This window comes from Hirundo rustica, chromosome 5 (assembly GCF_015227805.2).
Source record: "Hirundo rustica isolate bHirRus1 chromosome 5, bHirRus1.pri.v3, whole genome shotgun sequence".
Classification (NCBI taxonomy): domain Eukaryota; kingdom Metazoa; phylum Chordata; class Aves; order Passeriformes; family Hirundinidae; genus Hirundo; species Hirundo rustica.
In genome coordinates this window covers 65,924,141-65,945,027 of record NC_053454.1, presented here as the reverse complement: position 1 = coordinate 65,945,027, position 20,887 = coordinate 65,924,141, and the positions used below count along the sequence as shown (strand labels likewise).

General features: G+C 42.0%; 1 long non-coding RNA gene across 1 annotated transcript; it reads right to left on the bottom strand.

Annotated features, from left to right (window-relative positions):
• Positions 1 to 1,616: 1,616 nt before the first annotated feature.
• Positions 1,617 to 4,676, bottom strand: LOC120753031 (uncharacterized). The gene is made up of 3 exons (XR_005700930.1): positions 4,546 to 4,676; positions 4,258 to 4,387; positions 1,617 to 1,706 (listed from the first exon to the last, which is right to left on the bottom strand). It is a non-coding gene; the product is annotated as an uncharacterized LOC120753031 (long non-coding RNA).
• Positions 4,677 to 20,887: the final 16,211 nt, after the last annotated feature.

The following is a 20,887-nucleotide window of genomic DNA, read 5'->3' as shown; positions in this document are numbered from 1 at the left end:
GGCACATTTACTGATGTAACCTATGTTCCACTTCAATCTGCTTTCCCAACATTTTATTTTAGCTGCAAAAAGGTTTATTAAAACCCTGTAGCCACGTGATAATTCTCTCAATCGAGAAATGCAATGCTCAAAAAACGCAAACCTATGGAGATACACTCACTTAAAAAATCACCCTAATTGCATAGAATTCCACCGAGTTCATATTTCATTGTGTTATTTAAATGAAAAGAAAAACAGTTGTTCCTCTGATTATTTTTTTACACACCCAAAATTAAGGTAGTATGGGGTCATATCTCCAACTCTGTCACTAAACCCACTTTGTGGATTCCTTTTGCTGTCCTTAACTGGCAGAAAATAATGATTTGTATTTGTCCTACAACAGCACCTTCACCCTCTTCCCCACAAGCTCAGGTTTTCTATCATATGAGTTAGACACAGCTGACAAGCACAGAGCTGCTTACCCACCACTTCAGCAAAAGCTGGAAGTTTAAATCCTGGAACCTGAGCTGCATGGAGGGTTTAAAACTTGGATGATGGAAGATGATGAACATGTTGTATTTTTCAGTTGGTTGTAAAGATACCTCTTACACACGAAGCAATTATATCTTTGCAAGAAGATAACCAAGACAGAGTATTTTAATTTTCTCTATGTTCTGCTCCCAGCAAAGCTGCTGAGTGAATGACACACCACTTTTCTCCTACATGACAGCAAACAAAAACCAGAAAAAATTTATACTGTAGAGAATCACATGCATATTTTGACTGGTGGAAGCTCTGCCAGAGAATGGAAAGAAAGATTAATTTAGTTGGTTTATCCCTTCCTTCAACTTCCACGCAGACTAACACAGTGCCTCCTCACAAAGGCTGCCCACACCCTGGCGTGGCTCCAGGCAGGCACTGGTGTGTGCCGGCTGTGGATCAGACAGCACTTTGTCCTGGCCAGGATGTGGTCTGCCTTTGTAACGAGGCCCATGCAAAGGGGCGCCCATCAGCCCCTGCAGCCGGCAAACACCACTTGTCCCCTCACTAGACATAAATGAACTGTAACTACCTCAAAGGAGAACAAACAATATAAGAAAAGAAGGGAAAACATCCAGATTTAACCAGATTAACGATAACGGCTCTCCCGAGGGAAGGCTCCCTGAAGAGGAGAATTCATGGACTTATTAGCAGCCATTAACCACGTTTCTGGTTTGTGACACGCCATGCAGTGAAAAGTACAAATCTGTGACTTCCCCTTTAGAAGAATTTGGGAGGATTATTAGCTTCACAGAAGACAGATTAGTCACAGCATAAATTGCTGCCCTAAACGTTTCATATTTGTTTTGCATCCCTAGCATCCTGCTAAAAATAACAGTGGCAGGAAAAAATATCTGTGCTGGGCTTAGAAGCAAATGCACAGCACCACCACAACCATCACCATTCCTCTGCTGCACTAAATACTTGTTATTCATCTTGAGCCCTTATTTTTTGTCATTTCGCTTAAGCCTGGAACACACGGACTTCAGAAAAACTGTTTCTTATCAGAAATTGCTATCGCAACATTTGTATTAAGAGAAGGAGAACAATGAACAGCAAGGAACTCAAGAGTTATTCCTCAAACTGTCTTACCTTAGTCCTGCCAGAATGCTGTTAATGCATGATCTTGGGAAGAAAGATCAACAGAATTTACACTGTCTCATTTTCAGGGATGCAGGACTCCATTTCTGAAAGGAGAGAGATTAGGGTGACTGAAATCTGAAGTACTGATACTGTGCTAGGAGTAAGCTCTTAACTCATGAGCAGATGCAGATTTTGTCAACTGTATTTAAACTCAGTCACAGAAGCAAAAACCTCACAAGAGCAGCAAGAAACGAGGAGCAGCCAGACTGGCCTCTCTCATGATTACCACAAGATAACCACCTCTATCCACCTACAAACTGCATCATCTTGCCTTGAGAAAACACAGCTTCAAGGGACTATTGGACCCAGATACATCATGCACCCATACCAAATTAAAGCAAAGATGTGTCTAAGCAGGTGCAGCTGACATGGAAATAAAATTCCTCTCAGAACTCTGAGCTGTTCAGCAACTTAAATATCAGTACCCAAGTGTGAAAGACGACAGCTCCTCCACCTTCTTCACAGGCCTCAGGCCCAGGACATTATGCAGATAATAAAAAGCAGAATAGTTAAGTATATTGGACCCATCATATTTGCAGGATCCTCTGGCAAACAGATTCCTATTCCATCCTGACGTCATCACAGATGTTTGAGACCACTTTCACGAAGCCTCTTCACCAAACTTCAGATCAGCAAGGTGATACAGCCAACTTCTATGGGTCAAGCAATAAAACAGAAACTAATACACTTTGGACTATTCCAGAAAAAAAACCCTGCTGTTTCCAACTCTATTCTTATGGAATACCATCAGTAAGAGCTCCCAACATTAAGCAGAGATCACTTAGCAAACCCTGTGCCAATAATTTCCTCGAATTTTGTTGTTGTGTATTATTAGGGTTTATATTGTATTTCATTTATATTGGGTTTTGTAATGCGTTCTTCTGCACCCCCTGTTCCCCTGGAAAATGTATCATCCCGAGGTTTGTCCCTGCTCCTTTTCCCCGCCCGTTCTCCCACACTGGAATGTAATCCAAGTCTGTTCCACTCCCACCTTATCCCTGATTGGGTAGTGGCTTGTCTCCACCTTTAGCCCCTTCCCTTGGATAAAAGCCAGGTAAAGGATGTGGATCGGTCTCTTGGCTGGGGGACAGGGACTGGGCTCCTCACCCAGGCAGGGGCAGGACCACAGGAGAAAGACTGAATAAAGCCCTGATTTCCCCCCAGATCAAGTGCAGACCCTTCATTTTGCCATTGGCAGAGACCTGATCTCTCGAAAGGAAAAGGTTCACAGCCGCTCTGAGATCTTTGGGGCCCCGAGGAAAAATCCTTCCAACTGTGGTTTGTCTCTCAAGCTAGCCGAGGCAAAAATGGAGCCGGAGGGCTCTGAGAGAGAGAGACACCACAGAATCTGAACCTGTGGTCAGCTATTCCTCCTTTGGGAAAACGAAGGATGCTTTATCTTCCACAATTTTTTTAAATGGAGATTCCCCACCTGCCAGGCAGAGACAGACTGTAAACTGCATCCAAACTACACTGACAACATCCATCAGCCATCCATCAGCAGGTGCTTGGCACAAGGCAGCTCCTTGCTGCTGGTTTGGGAAAGAGCTTCTCCAACCAGGAAGGGCACCTAGGACACAGCAATAAGAGGCTCTTCCCTCTAGGTTGCTCATTACAGAAGGGGCTCAACAGTGTTTCCCTTACTGCTCAGTCAATGATTCAGGGTCTCTTTATGTACTAAAATCTCATTGCTTGCACTGCTGTTGCAGCTGAGGGTCAAGGAGCAGATCCAGCAAAGGCTAACATTATTCCAGGGCACTCAGAATTGGTGGACTAGGAGCTGTTGTGACAGAACATCCAGCCAAACCTCTTATTCTTTTTAATCTTAGTCATATCAGCACAGGGGTATAGAATATACTAAAACAGCCTCCCAGAAAAAATTATCTTTGGGGTTTTTAAATCTTACTTACGCATTTACAAATCACCTGTGCCTGTCTACAAAAACTCTAGTTTGGCAATAACACTTGTCTGTGTTATTGCACAGTCTCCAGCACCTCCTCGCTTCTCATTCTCTTTCAAATGTTTTTGTCTTTCTGGAGCACCACCCCCTTCCCCAGCCAGTTCCACTCTGCTCCTAATTTACAAAGTGTTTTTATCCTAATTACAAGCCATTCAGCTAGTACCTTGGTCACAGCCTCAGCAGGAAACAATATGCAAAATATACTTTCATGCATCTGACAGTCCCCAAAACTACCGGTCATATAAATTCTGCCAATTTACTCTAATTAAAGCTAAGCAGTGTCGTGTGTGCTTAAATGGTCAATCTGTCTTGAAGTAATTACACCTGAAAGCAGAAATACATCAGTTTCCTTCTCCTGGAATTAAACTCAGATGGGGCAGCTGAGAAAGAGTCAAGGGACATTTGCTAATGATTAAATCCAAATCACATCTCCTTGCAGTGCTCTTACCAAGTACACGCTGCTGCATGGATGCTGATGGATTTGTGGAGGAAGGAAGCAGATGGTACAAGGCACTTGTCAACACAGCGCTGCCTACACAAGACTCTCTCTCACACCCAGTGCTGCAGAGGCTCGTGCTCTGAAGCAGTGCAGTAGGGAGGCAAAATGAGACTCTGGGAGAATGCAAAATACATACTATGCTTGCAATCAGAAGAGCCAGCAGGCAGAGCTCCTGGTGTGCTGGAGAATTCCTGCCTTTCATACTGCCATGTCAAAGATGTCTCTCATCTCTTGATGGTCCTTTAGAGAAGACCAAAGATGACTTTCTAGAAATAGCAACAATATTGACTCAGTTAGGAAAAGATGAAGAGGCTGCACTGCTCCATCCAAATCCTCCTTCCTGCTCTCGTGTACAGAGCAAGGAGCACAGAAGGCAGAGAAGGAAAGACAGAAAAAGAAATCATTAACCACTAACGACACTTACACAACCATATTTTGCTGAGCCATTCAACAGCAGCACATAACTCCAAATTCCCATAACTCCTGACAGAGTGCTCAAAGACTGTTAGTCAGAAGGATGCTTACTGTGGCCCCCTAGGAGCTGACAAATTCCACTTTATCTCCCTGGGATCTGACGAGCCCATCCTGTCACACGGGAAGACAATTATGAATGACAATGCAATGAGTAACTTCTTAAACAAGCAAAAAAAAAAAAAAAAAAAAAAAAATCTGACTTGAATATTCTGCTTAGATTCTCATCTTTTGCTGGTTCACTGATATGTGCTACGTTTCCCAAAAGGAGAAGGACATTCCACTAGAAGACAAGCAGGAACCAAGTTTACTACCATTCAGGAGATAATGCGTCAACATATAAAAGCTTATATAGATGCATCACTAAAAGATTAACCTAAATCCACGTTCAGCCTCCAAAACCGTAGTTTGAAAGACATAATAAACTATGAAAGGATAAGCCAAGGACCTGTGCAGCTCTTTAAGCTATCTGTGATTTGTCCATCCTCAAAACAAACTAAAAAAGCAGGGCTTTGTCAATTTTATACTTGCACTCCTTTTACAAGAAGTGAAACTATGTCCCTTCCCATTATCCCATAAATCAGCTTCCTTATTTAAACACAAACATGGTTTTATTTGGGTTAGATTAAAATATTCTGAAGGATACCTACTTAGGAGTCAGAATTCTTTATTCCTTAATTACAATACAATCCAGCCATACTCATCAGAAGAGTCCAGTTCTTTCTATCCCTCTGAACTGGGACCTTTCCAAAATGCTAGAAACAGATCTCTTCTGGTGTTACCATCTACTGGTACTTATCTAGAAATATTCTGGGTTTTCAAAATGCAAACATAAACATGGCAGAAATCACTCTTTGACTGAATGTCATAGTTTGTGTTTGTTAAAATATCCCAGAGGTAACCAGAAGAGTAACACTTTGGGCTGGAGGGGGTGCCTTTAAAAGCTGCTTTGGCATTAAAAAGCATGCAGTATTGGGCACAGAAGAGAAGGGAAAAGACAAAAACAAAGAACACAGTTTTCCATTATCAGAACAAGGCAAAGCAGGATCAGCTGCTTTTTGAAGATAAATTGTTGTTGTGAGAGACCTCACATAGTCCCCAAGGCTGCATTTTCCGTTCCAGTCCCGCCGTGGAGTATTGGTTGGAGCAGGACTGTTAATCACTGCTAATTGTGAGGACAGCACTGGGACAGGAACAACTGTCCCCAGTGAAGCCAGCTGAACCAGCAACTTGGTTTTAGCTTCCTTAGGGGTTTTGGATGTCAGTGATTTCAGGTCACTAACAGGAGTGGGTAGATAAGTGCCTGTCCTAGCAGTGAAGGATGCTAGGACAGTAAACCTATTTTCTTATTTAACCCAGGTAACAACAGAATAAAATAACTTTTACCATTAAACCTGAACAAAATAGCCTAATCCAAGTGTAAGGCTTCTCAGCCACAGTTGTCTTGCCCTTTAAAAAAGGGAAAGGAAGAAAAGCCAAGTAAATATTCTCCATGGAGACATTTAAGATTCTCTTCCTTCTCCCCAGCAGCAGTAATGTATGTATCTTCATCTTTTGGACTTTTTCCAAAGTGCTTAACTTTGGAATTTGCATATTATGCTTGCCACAGCAAGTGTCTCTTTAGACTAACGCTCCTCTCCCATACAGGTCTAAATTGTCACTCCTTTTCCCCAGAGCTTGCAGTAATGAGTGGACAGCTTCTCTGCAGCAATTGTGGTCTGTCAGGAAAAACAAAGCAGAGGAAGCATGTATCATTTGGCTGTCTCCTTAATTTTAGTGTAACAATTCCATTTTTAGGTACAGAGAGTCCATAATAGAATGGGCATATCCGAGTTTAGCACACAAAGCTCTAAATAAGACTGCTGCTTTACAAAACCACAGCACAGAATGGCAATTGTTTCTAGCATGGTAACCGCAGTGATTGAGAGATGCCCAAAGTAACTTGTTTTTTAAAGGGGAAACTTCAGTGTGTGGTGGCAAGCTCTGAAACCACCGATATAAATGGATTAGGCCGTGAGCACAGCAAACAATAGTCCCATTACTTTGGCTTAGGTCTGTTTTCATAGAGCTAGAGAGTACTTAAAAAAAAAAAAATTTCCTTCGTCTTTCCAATATCACTGGAGGGCTGGGCCGGGACAGAGATGCTTTCTGCAGGCACACACCAGGATGTGCTAATATTATCAAGCCTTTTGCTTTGTTGTCGTGCTATTCTTACTTAGCTTCTAATGCTCCATGAACGCATGACTGCTCTTTCCAGTCCACATAACAGCTATATTACTGGAGGTTCCAGCCTGTTGTTTTTCTTCGAAGCTAGGCTTCAGCCTTGGTTAATGTTTGCCCAGAAATATGTAATTGTGGACTTCCTCCTCATAAACCGTTCCAGAGGCTGCCATCCTTCCATGTTATTATTATCTGTGTGCCTGCAGGCTAGAGCAGGGTGTGCTCTCACATTTGAGAGGAGAGATAACCCTTTCCTTGCAGGAAAGGCACTCAATGCCTTGGATTGAGGCAGCTGCTACTAAAAAGGGGCAACCTGAAAGCTTTACTGATGTTATTTTCTGCCCTCAGATTACAGAACAAAAATACTTTTAGCACAGGCCTACTAGGTCGCAAGTAAGTGTAAGGGAAGCAGAGTATAAAATCATAGAATAATTTGGGTTGGAAGGGGCCTTAAAGATCATTTAGTTCCAACACCTCTGCCAGAGGCAGGGACACCTTCGCTATCCTGGGTTGATCCAAACCTCATCCAGCCCGCCCTTGGACACTGCAAAGGATGGAGCATCCACAGCTTCTCTGGGAAACTTGCGCAATGCCTCATCACCCTCTCATTAAACGGACCTTTCAATCCATTAAATTCATAGGACTGTATATACTTACTTGTCCTTCTTAAATTTTTATTTTGGAATATTTGAGCATTTTTTAAAAATCCAAGTTAAAAAAAAAAAAGCTTATTTTCTGTATTTTCCCCATATCATTAAATACTGTCACCTCCAGAATGAAATAAGAAACCAGGAGTAATTTTTGTATAAAACTCATCTTTTCAAACAGACAGTGGGATATTAGTTCAGCATAAGCACTTTCTGGAGAAAGAATCAGCAAACTGAACACACTTATCTTAATTCTGGGTCTTCAGTGCCAGAAATGCAGTATCAGCAACAACAGCAAAGCCCCAGGCACTAGCAGGAGGTAGGTAATGTCCAGGATTTACAGTGGTAAACATGCTCCTGTAAAGAAAGCCACCTGGTTTTGAGCTAGTGAAATAGATTTAAGAATCCCTTCTCTCCTAGGAATTGCCCACATCTTCCATGGATACCATGAAGAATCCAGGTCACAATCTTCGCAACATTATGTTGAATGATCAGAAGGTTTGTAATGAAACAAACTCAAGAAACAGAAGAAATTAAACAGACGAAATCTCTTCAGATACTTTGTAGGCTACAGGTCTTCTAAGGTCTTACCCAGATCCCGGCTGGAGATAGCCTGGCGTGCTTTCCAATCTTGACATTCCCTCTTGGCCCGCAAACCATCGAGTTCTGAGACGTGCCAGTGTGTTAAAGCTCACATCCAGTCTATTCACCTGGATTGCCTCTGAGGAGAAATAAGGGTAAAGTGGACGCCAATTTGAGCCCAGAATCTCACCCTGATATAGATTCAGGGTATGGCTGGCACATGCACCTAGTCCAGGAATTGGGAAGACCTCCTGGGTCAAGTAATCAGACACAGTTTAAGGGGTTCACTGTCCTTGAATACACAGCTCACAGGAAACAGGGTGGATCAGGCAGAACCTGCACACTAAACTAAACAAACCCATGTCCAGCTCCTCTGCTAAGAAAGATTAGTGAATATCTGGAGTGCAGTGAACTAAAGCAGTACCTCAGGTGGAGGAGTAGTACGGTGAAAAGCCTTCACTTCCTCCCAGATTTAAATTCTTTGACAAGAGCAACAGCTGGAAAAAGTTTAGCCATCACTTAAACCAAAAGGTATCTTCTGACAACTGCTGGGTTTGAAACTATGTTTTTAGTAGCTTTCAGATGCCTCTTCTTGCTGAGCTCACTACAAACTGCATGACAGTTTAGAGAAGGGCTGTCCTCCACATAAAAATGAGATACAGCAGAAAGATATTTTAAAACAGGACAGAAAAGTAGTGACAGCTTAGAGAACAGACTTACAGCTACTAGGTTATTTTTGGAAGGAAGGGGCTAAGCAAGTCTCAGGATAACAAGACAGAGCTCCAAAGACATTGAGGACAGATTGTCACAGAGAAATTACTGAAGGGCCAAGAGTTTATTCGCAAGCCAATTGCAATTTGCCATGCAAGGGCAACCTAGTCAGGCTGAAAGAACACATAAAATGGAAATTATCTTCTGAATCAGCAGTAGTTTTCCACGACTGACAAACCCACTGTCAGCTCAGACTGACCTGTATGACAGTCATTGTATCATTGATACAGCCTGCCTTAAGATATCCCCCCATAAACAGGAATACTTGGTTTAGCAAAATACTCAGAAAAGGCCAAGAGGAGTTTGCTTCAGTAGGGAGCCATTCAAAACTAGAAGATGAGCTACATGACTGGGCCCTGACAATCACAATATTAAAAAGCAACTGGAGTGGGATAATTTTGAATTAATTCCAACAAAGCCAGCTTGTTGCTAGAAGGTTGTTCAGCTACTGAAGATTTGTCCTTGGACTCCTGTTGAAATCAATCCATAAAAATCATATTAAAGGATTAGGCATCAAGCATTTGTGTGTTGATGTGCATAAAAATTCTTCACTCACAGACTGCTGACCTTACATTCCTAAGAGGATCTTTTGCCCCATAATAAAGTGTTCACTGTCAACAGTAATTCTTGTGCTTCATGCATCTGTTGACAAAGCCTGAACAGGAAGCTTTTCTGCAGGTAAAAATTTTAAATGCTGTGCTTCTGCAAGGCCTTTGTCCAAAGCATGATTTAGGATTTGGACATTTTGTCGAATGGCAAGGTACTGGTCATGGTATTTACGCCACAATTTAACTGTGAAACAAAGAGATGCCACATATTTTCTTCAGAAGTTTGGTAGCTCAGGAATTAAACAGCACTCCTTGCATATCTATCCCTCTGTTTTCATCTGTATTCTTCAGGCACAGACACACTTCTAACACGATTATGCAGAATAACTCATGAGCACACAAGAGTGCTTATATTATGTCAATAATCCTTGCTTGTTCAATTATTAAATTTAGCCTGTACACATTTTTATAAAAATGCACCATTTCAGGTGTCTGCAACACTGACTTCGCAAAGCACTGAAATCATCCCTGTGCATAATCCACGCAGAACGCAGAAGGACCAAAATTACATGCCCAACATTAAGCCACCCATGTTAGTAGGATGCTCCAAGCAAAGACATTTAATAGAGGCCCAGAATAAAACCACATTCTACAACTGGCTGACCAATTCCCAACTGCATAAATCCAGGGAAGAACTGGGCACAAAGCTGACCCACAACTGCCTTGTAGGCTGCAGCTACTTGGCCAGAGGAGGAACAAGGACTACACTCTCTGCCTTCTCTCTCTCCAATCATGCAGGAGTATTGGTGGCCTGGCAGGACTGAAATCCCTGCAGAAATACGTGGGGCAGGCAAGGTTTGCTGTGGTCCCTCATTCTCCCACTATCTTCCATGGGGACAAAGGTATCTGATGTATTTAATCTTCCCTGCCTCTTCTGTCTGCTAAAAAAATAAATCTCCACTCTGATTTACAACTACTGGCATCTCCAGATGTTTCTCTGCTCAGGAAGGTTGCATAAGTTCACACTAAAGCTGTCTGCAGATGTGCATCATTTTGCATGCCAAAGATTTGCTTTCTGCCTGCACTTAAACTAAATGCACTCAAACTAAATGCACTCAGCTACAAAAATTACATCCATTGAATTGGAACTGGTGTTAGGAAAGGCCAACTTAACACAGCTTGCCAGCTAGAAATACTATCTCCAGCCCTCTGCAGATAATTTCCTAGCCAGCCCCTTGTGAAAAAGTCCTGCTTAAAGGTAACTGAATTTACTGCAAGAAGATGGAAACAACAAATACAGGAAAATAACCGTGCTTCATATCTTTGGGTAAAATGGAGTGCTTGTGGCTTCCCCAGCTCCACAGCTTGCCCTGTTATACCTCATCTATCAGTCCCGAAAGCATCTTTTACTTTTCACAGGATAGTTTACGTTGGAAAGGACTCCTGGGAGGTCATCTAATCCAACTCCCAGCTCTGAGCAGGTCCAGTTAGATCAGGTTGCTGAGGGACTTGTCCAGGAAATACGAGATTCAGTATTAAAGCACTGGGAAAACCATGAAACATTTCAAGGAAATCACATAGAAAAGTAATTAAAGTTAACATATGGAGCCTAAAGAGAGAGGCCCCAAGTTTGACACCAGTTCCTAGATCCCACGCCTACCTTAGACCACAGGTGCTGAAACCAAGAGCTTTCTATTCTACACACAGAGTTACAAAATCGAGGAAAGGCAACAGTCACAATCATCCCTGCATGGTGCAGCATGGTTTCATCAACAACTGCTTTTGCCTTTTGGGAAATGCATTTTTAGGACGGCTGTCCTATAAGTAGAGAGATCAAGTCCTAGCCTGATGCAAACCAGTGCTTAGCAGCTGACACCAACTGGGAAACTGCCTCACAATTTGATTCTGTCAAGAAAATTCTCCGCAAGAAAATCTTGCATCTTCTGTTGAAATGCAAGAGACAAGCAGATTCTACCAGACACCCCCTGGTTCATACTGAATCACTGCTAGCACATACATTGGAGTCTTACTCAAAAACAAAGGACAGAATACAGGGTAACAAGAGATCAGTCACGTCTGACACGCACACAGTTTCCACAGAATTAGTCATCTCTGTGAGGTCTGATACATGTTAAAGGATTTTTCCTAATTCACACACAGATGCCTTGTAAATAAATGGCAACTATTCGTATGACTAAATAGTTACTTCGTAGGTATTTTGACGTAGGTATTAGAAGTGCTCATGGAGTTTCCAATAATGCCATCCTCAAAACATAAACTGCGCGCTTCCTCTCCTTTCACTTGTTTTTCAGGAAATCATATTTTCAGACTTCCTGTGGCTGACACAGCCTGGGTAGGTCAGGCTGTGCTGTATCACATCCCACAGCATGTGGCAGAGTGTGAGCTTCCCACGGTGATGCTCCACAATGCAGCAGGTGAGAGAGTCAGACTGGGAAATGCAGAGCAGCTTTGATTTGTTTCAGTTTTTTCATTCCCGGCATGACCTACAGTTAAACAAACTGGCTGCCAAGGGAAATAGGAAAGGGATGCTCTGAGCTTAACTGTGTGGTTAGCACATTACATCTTTCTAGGAGTTAACCTACAAAGTTAAATCCAAATGATGGATTTGGGCATCTCTCTCCGGTAGCACCATCTGCTTTCACACCCTGACCTAGCTAATCCTAATCCTGCAGGGCTCTAGATTTTCATCAGCAGATAAATTCAGAATTTGATTCCTAGGACACTGCTTTCCTCAGCTCTTTTTTTTTTTTTTTTTTTTTTTTTAATGGGATTTTCAGGCTAACTTTTCTTCTGCCTAGTGCACTTGCAAGCCTTGCTCCAAGAAAACACACCGTCTCTGATCACAGGATAAGATCCAGCCCAAGAAATCTTTCAAAAAGACCTCTTGGCAGCAGGTAGGGAAAGCAGGCATCCTCAGCATAGCCAACAGCTGTTTTCCTACAATTTCCATATCACCGAAGACTGGTGATAGGGGGAGAAAAGTGCATACAGCAGGACAAGAGAAGAAAAATTAGGTGAGAAATTAATATTCCAAATGTTCACTAGAGCAAGGAGATGGTGTCCCCCTCCAGACAGCTCAGGTAACTATATTATCTCTTCAGCATCCCTTTTGCTTCACTATGAACAGTACAACAATATCCAAAAGAACAAACTATAAATCAACACCACCCCATGTTTTTGACTCTGTAAGCAACCCTGCAATCTGATCCATTCATCCTCCCTTAATAGCCAAAGCCTGTCCATTACCATGCAAATGCAACGCTAAACAATCCTTTTATTGCAAATAATTTTAGCAGAACCATATGGCTAATAGATTCATTCCATTATTAGTGATAGCTTGGGACTGTGAAGTAATCAATATCCCAGGGTGCTGAGAGGGGGGACAGCAAATCTAATCAAGATCCTACAGAACTTACACCTAGAATCCTAATTTACAATTAAAAGCTTTGAGAATATTAATTTTCAATTAAAAGCTTTGATTCCTAATAGCCATTTTTCTACCTTTCAAGCAACAATATATCATATTACACACATAATCAAATTATGCTCTTCCTGCTCTACAGATCTCCATATTTATCAGCATTGTTTTCTCCCTAGAAGGGTGAACAAATAAGAGAGGCAATTCAGAATCCCTTTGCACTTATACTTTGATGTCCACACCTTTGTGTGTTAGACAATAAAGGGGGTTGTGACAAAGAGATTACAGCCAGATATTACTAAGTTAGCTTCCATTTATCTGCGTATCCTGTTTCTATTAATTACTCTGCTGTAAAAGTCAGCATGCCCAAGGTCAGTGCTGTTCCAATACTCAGATCCAGCACCTGGAATAGATGCTCTCCACCTGGTCATTAATTGCCCTCCCAACTGGCTACTAACACTACTTATCTAGACCTTGTTCTTCCAACACACTGGGAGAGTTGTTCCATTTCTTTCTGTAGCTCTGTATTTGCCAAAAAGGCACCCAGGCAAGTTAACACCTATGAACTGTACACCACTGAATCGGGGTACACCCAGCGCTCTGCATTTTTCACCCACATGCACGCTGCGGCACAAATAATCTGCTCCTTCACTTAGGAATTCTGTAGTTCAACACGCAAAAAAATGGCATTCCTTGTGTAATCTAGAGCATAAAGGGCAAAAGCAATGCAAGGAAAACTGAGCTTTCCATCTGTTTATGTAGCTATCTGCTGCGTAAAGCCAGAATGCCCGGCCGGACCTGGAGACACACGACTGTGGCACACAAAGCAATCCACCTTCCGAACTAGTTCAGTCCTGCTTGCTTCTACCCAGCTGTGCTCATGGATTCCTGCAAAGGGAAAAACTCAAAGCTCCTCTGTGCAGACACTCAGCCTGGACTTGCACAGCAAGAGAAGAGAGGTAAGTGATCTCCTCTTTCTTTTTCTCACCTTGCTCCCCCCTTCTCCACATACTTCTCCCAAGTAACTGCTGGGATATAATACAGCAGAGTTTTGTTTAAACCTTCCTAACACCATAACTGTGATTTAGGAAGCAAAAGGATTAAGCCTACATGCCTTAGGAGGAGGCAGGACAAATTCTTGCTCAGCCGTGTTTTATATGAATGGTAGCAGACCTGGAAAAAAATTTTAAGAGGTAACATGGGCAGACACTACACACAAAGGCACTTCAAAAAACTAATAGTGCAATATTAAACAAACATGGCAAAGGGCACGTTTGCCTTCTTATAAGGATTCTGTCCTGTATCTCTCTGCCCCCATATCTCCTGGCCTCAAACTGATCACCACTGGCGCAACCAACCATGGGCATTACAGTTTACCATGCAGGATGTGATTCTAAATCCCAGAACTAGTTGGAAACACTGCAGCTCCATTTCTTCCCACACATGAAATATTAGCAGTCAAGCTGCTCTTAGCACTGAATAAAATGCATAAGGCACTTGGCTTTTGTTAACAATGCTTATTTTGGATGCACAACTCAAGCAATGCTTTAGACCTAAATTCACAGTAATCCTCAGTACAAAACTAGGCTAAAAAAAAGTTACTGAAGTCCAGATGCTAAAATAAAGCCTTAAGGAACAGCCTTGATTAGCTGGTGGGGTGTAAGTGCTCTACCCTTGGAATAGCTTGGCAAGGAATTGTCAGAATTCCTCCCTCCTCTTTCCTGGGGGGAGCGGATGCAGTAACAGCTCCCAGGGGGATGACACTCCCTTCCTTTTGCCTGGGCTCCCTGCAGGGAATGGGTCTGGATTTGTTAGGCAGGACTGTGAGGAGAAGGGGGGGGGGGGCGGAATGTAATCCTTACTCCTCACCGGATATGGACACAATCCGAGCTCAAGTTATTGACTTGTAACCTCACCACAAAAGGAACCATTTGAATTTTTGCTGCACTACAAGGCTTGTGCAAAGGGCTGTTACTGAATTGTCAGGGCTTTCAGTGCCCCATGAGGCCAAGATCTGAGAGGAGTTTCAAACACATCCCCACTTTCCCGTACAAAATCACTTTTTAAGGGCAAAAATCCATGTATGCAAATAACCCAAAGGGATGGTGAAAAAACCCAAAAAACTACTCATTTATGGATTGTGGGGTTTGGGATGGTGCAATAATTTTTTGCTGAACACGTTACGAACTTCTCCCCTCATTCCCCAGAATAACACAAACCTTCATCACCCCACCATGGCTGGTAAAATCTTTTTCTGTTTCAGGTCCTAGAGCCTGAATAATGATTCACCCAAAGCTTTGGCATCACAGCTGCAACTGCAGAAGGGAGATGATGAACTTAACGCATGTAACAAGGAGCACTTGTACACCTTTATCTTGTTCTGACACCACACAGACAAAGCCTGACAGCACCGGTCTTCCCAGGCTAATCAGTGCAACCTTTGGCTCAAGTCCACAGGCATTTTGCTCACCCAAGCACCCTCAGGAGGTTACTCATTAGGGCCCTTTGATTTCAGTGCTGCATTCAGCTCCACACCATCTCACAGAGCACACAGAAGAACCAGGAAAGATTAGGGGAAAAGGCACCATGGAAAGTAACAAGTAAAGGGCAAATTCCGAACAAGAAGAAACTAAATAAATTAGGACATGCCAGCTGGCTAAGAGAGGACAGAATCAACATCTGAAAAATAATGAATGGAATGATGTGGTAAAAAAAGGGAATTACTTACTGTATGTAATAAAGGAAGTCGGGAAGCCTGGTTTAAACTGGCAGCAATTTAGAAACAAAAGGAAATGCTTTTTCATAAAACAATTACAGTGTGGAACTCAGTGCCCACAGGGGCTGGTTGAGGCAAAGCAGCACACAGGTTCAAATGGAGATCAAAGGAATGAACAATGAATATATCCAGGAGAAGCTACCAAGCACATGTCAGTCTCAGAAGCTACTATACAACTCTTTGTTAGAAACTGAAAATATAGAGTAGGGAAAGATAATTCCAAGCATACATGTCTTTTCTGAGGCCCTTTCCCTATCCCACTCTCACCAGCCTCTGCTGGAGGCAGGATACTTGGTCACAGTAATCTTTGATCTAATCTAGTGTGACAGCTGTTGTGTTCTTATAAATTTCACTGAGCTTCACAAATCATTGAATCATTTTCCATGTTTATTGTTACAGTGAACAACAGGACACGTTCCTTCCTTCACAATTTCTTGTTTTGCACAGATGATCTCAAAGGACGAACTCAACTCCCTCGGTACAATTCACATTCGAGCAAATATTATGGAAACCAAACAGCCTCTTGAATATTATTCTGGCTTCACATATCAACAATGAAGACACAAGGGACTACATAGAAAACTTCCTGTGCGATGTAGTGAGCCCTACATCTTCCTCAACAGCGTTAGACTGTAGTTTCAGTATAGTTACCCTTTACAGTTATTCAGTGTGGCATCCCTAGTGCTTCTCTTGGCCAAGAAACCACTAAGCAATCCTCGAGGTTTATGAGGAGTTATTTCATTTGAACACTCCGTTTGTTTACCTGCTGTTTGGCCTCATGATGCAACCCAACATTCTTCAACCAGTTCAGAGCACTTGTAACACAGCCAGAGTCTTTGTCACCCACAGGAGACTGTGGGCTTAACAAATTTATGCAGCCAGACGTCGGTGAGTTATTCCTGTACAAAATTAATAAAAAAAAATAATTAATAAGACAAAACCCCCCTAACACACGGACCAGATTGCAGCCTTCTCCCTTCCACATCTTTCTGGCTTAAAATCCACAGACAAGGAGGCCAGGGTCCTGCAGCTGGTTATGGAGGAGGGCTGAGCATCAGGCAAGGGAGCACAGCTGCTGGCCACATGACACACGCCCTGGTACCAGCGATGCATGGCGCTCGTGGGCAAATCAGCTCCCACCACAGAGCATCTTGTGATTATTTGCTACTCCATGCTTTCTCCCACTGTGCCCCCCGGCCCCCCAGAGGATTTTGGACTAAACATTGGGGGGAATAAAAAAAAAGGCACTAATCACAAATAATGCAGTTCCAATTACAGTGCTTGAAACATTCAGCTCAAAAATATGTTTTCACTGTTTCCTTCTACTTGCTGCTTAGGCAGTCCCATGGGTGTCACTGCATGGACACACTGGAGTGGATGTGATCAGCACAAGCATAAAGATCAGAATTAACTCCAAATTCCTCTGCTTTCAAGGAACTGTTTAGTTTAATGATTAAAACCTCATGAGTGCTTGGATTGTGTGAACACCTGTCAGTGCTCTCTAGAAGAAAAGGTATTTGCTTGCTTATTTATTTGAAAACTCAAGCTACATACTAGTCAAAGGAATTTTATTTGGTTTTTAAAACAGAATTGAGATTATGGTTTCAGCTGAAAAGTGAAGCTTCAGTGCAAAGCCAGCACCCACACTTTCAACACGCAGCTTTTGTTCCCATGGGCACTGATTTTGCTGCAGGGGGGGCAGTTAGAACTGAATTCTGCACCTTTAAATTTCTTACTGCTCTGCTTTTGTGGGTAGCTGTACTAGGACTCCCATGCCCTTGCAGACTTAGGAAGTCTGCACACTTAAGCTGTAAAAAAAAAGTGTATTAGGATTTTAAGCATTAAAGCCTGCCCTCCCAACCCCAGCTCTGACTTTACGCAGCCCATTTGCATTACCTTTTGTACAAATGTGGATTATTCAGTAATTAAAATAGCATTCTCCAAAAACTTATCAACAGTCACATCCATTCTACTTAAAGCTCATCTGGACTCTAGATCTAATTTTCAAAGAAGTCAAAAGCTGTTTTCAAATGGGCAAGAAAAGTCCATTTCCTCAGCTCTCTCCAACATTTGCATCCCTGCCTGGAAAATAAATAATTAAGTTGTGACACGGCAAAGACCAAGCCAGGAAAACATCAGCCCAAAAGAGGCAAGTTTTGGAGAGCTGGAAACAAAGGATTACAATAGGAATGCTTATATAATCTTAATTACAGAGGATGCCTCTTCCATAACCACAATGGCATACACATGGCCTACAACTGCATATGCTGGAGAGAACAGTAGTTATTCCACTGGCTTCACCCTGTGCTTACCTCTTCTTACCCCAGTTAACAGGGCAAAGGAAATTCATTTCCATGCCCTTCCCCCAAAATGGAAAGGTTAACCATAATTCTGAGGGGAGATGAAAGCGTTATCACTCCCACAGAAGGATATCAATCTAAATAATCCTCATGCTCAGTAAATCAATAGGATTCTTCTGGTTGCATCAGACTAGGCACACAGTGTTTGCATAGGGAAACAATCAATATGAATGTCATCCAAATACGGAACTGACAACAGCAGGGAATGTGAGCTAAGGGAGGAGATGGGGGAAGGGAAAGGGGCTGCACAAGAGGAGAAAAGGTGTCAGAGTGAGGAAAACCCTTCCGAGTTTTAGTGCCTCAGCAACCTCCATTCATATCTTGAGAAATGTCAGAAATCAGGAAATATTACTTCGGGTTGCATGCTTCTGTCCTGGCCTATCAAACACGCAGAGTAGTAACAGCAAATTACTGGAAACTGCACTTTGAACTTAGCCACTGGCAAGGATCCCAGTCAAACAGAAATGTAAAAGTTCCTTTCCTCCATGGGGCCTCTTGTGTGGGGGGTGTCCCCATAGACGTTCAATAGCTGGTTGCAACAGGTTGGAATGAGGCCCTGAGCCAGAAAAACAAGCCCTGACCAGTATTATTTCCTACTGCCTGCATTGTTTATTAAAACATATTTTGACGCATCGCTCTCAGATTCGTTGGGCTGCACGAGAGGCTCGAGGCCCATCGAGGAAAAACTGGCACCATTTCACAAAGTGTTCACGCCTCCTTTTCTCCCAGCATTCTGCCTCATGCCTCTGTGTGCATGGCTATAGCTGCAGCACAAAGATATATTTAAAGAAGAATTGGAAACAGGCAGAGTGGTTGCTAAGCAAAGCCTCTGTATTTCCTGCAAATAGAGAAGTAATTAGATTCTAAATCCTATCAATATTTCTAGCATAGACAGAAGGAACAACATTTTTCTACACACCAGACTTTTATAAAATGGTTTTTAAAAAAAAAAAAAAAAAATCCAACCACAGAGCGTTCAGGAACAGTAACTTAATGTTATTAACAACCCAGGGAGTGCCCAGTGAGTGCAGAAAGGCATTGTAGCCTTCCCCCTTCCGGAGGTGAAATGATCAAAAGATTGGCCTCTTTACAGTCTGTTATATTTCTGTCTAGGAAAACCTAATTTGCACAAGCAAATAAACTAGCTCATTATAAAACTGAGGGGTCAGCCTAAGTCAGATAAACTCCGAAGTCAGACAGCTGAAGAAACAAACTTTTATTTAAGCCACAGCACAGGTGATCCTAAGAGGAAACAGTAAATCCCCATAGAGCCACAACTTCCATATTGGGCAACAGAGAGCACGAGGAATGGAGGTGCAGGGAGTGCAATTTTCTAACGCCACACGGCTCAGCACACATTTAATCAGAAACAACAGATCCCAGCCTTGCATTCAAAGAGGGGGGGAAAGCAAACAGAAAAATCAAACACTGTCGTCACAATGCAGCGAGTCAAACATTATTGAAATCATAAGGCCTAATCAGTTTCTTGTCTTTTTGTTTTTAAGAGACCAAAATTTCTTTTTATTCTCTCTCCTCCAGGGAAGAAAAAACAAACAATCCCTCCACCCTCCAAAAAAATCCCAGCCAAGCCTGTTCTTCTTTTGGAGATTGCCTAGTTACCAATACACCATCAAGCACAGGTTCCATTTTTCCCTTCCTGATGACAGGAATAAAGCCTAACTGCATCAGGACTAGTCAAGAGAATTGACTTAAAAAAAAAAAAAAAAAAAAAACCAACACCAGAATGCTTTACCAGGCATCTTGACAATATTTTTTTCTCAGTAAGTTTAAATATAACTTTTCTGGTGGCAAACCATAACATTTTCTCTGTTTTATAAGCTGGATAGGCATTTCATTTTCAAAAAGAAACAAACTTTTATAAGAAAATAATACACTGAAACTCACAGGTGTTTCTAAGAGATTCCAGATCAATAAATCCTGATTCCAGTGAGACTTGCAAAGACACATATCCATACCTTAGGGAAATAGAGTGTTTATGACAGCTTCAACCTGTTATTTTATGTCTTAAGGACAGTTTTGTTCATGCTGTACTCTAGGCCACTTTCTTGTTGGTTCCTTCCCACACCCCCTTCCCCCAAATAGAGTTTCAATGCAGGTTGCTGAGAGAGATTTATCCCATTGCACTTTCTTCTATGGAAACTTAATAATCATTGTTTAACTCAAAATTTGCTACAGCTTCCGTGGGAGAAAGGACTACTGTGTATTACCATGTAGTCTAATTTTGGTCTAAAAATACATCTCTGTCTTCTGCACTTGCAAACCCAACACATGGAAAAAATGTAATATTTGAACTACCTCAATTGTTTCTATAGGAAAAAAAAAAAAATTAGATATCCTGCCTATGACACTTAATGTTATTATGACACTTGCTCCAAGAAACAATGTCACATATCAAAATAAAGGTAAAATTTTTGTAATGTCTGTACAATAGAGAACAGACACATTTAGACATTTCATAAATAAACAGACAGAAAGATAAATAAATATGTTTAGGCATTTGCTGATGCTTGTGAATGCAAGAGACATGCCATAGCTGGCAGGAACATGCCTTCTCTCAGGTGCTAGCCACGTTTTCCCAGTTTTCTGCATCCACTTGCTTCAGTGGAACAGGATTTTGTGATTCTGTAATCCAGAATCTTTGTACAGAATGCCATTATGACAAGCAGTAGGCTTTTAATTTCCCCAAATGCTTTCTCATGCGTAAAGTTTTGCCAGTAATTTTCACATTACACACCAGCAAATTGTATTTCATGCTGTATTCCACAGAAGGGCTCCAAGTAGTTAATGCCAGTTTGAGGTGTGCTTGGTTTTAAACCATACTAGTGGTCTGTGCTAAATGATGTGGATTTACTGACAATAAACAAAAAGCAAAACTTGAACACTGAGCTATTCCTACAGTGCTGAATGATGTATCCATGAATCAGACCTAGA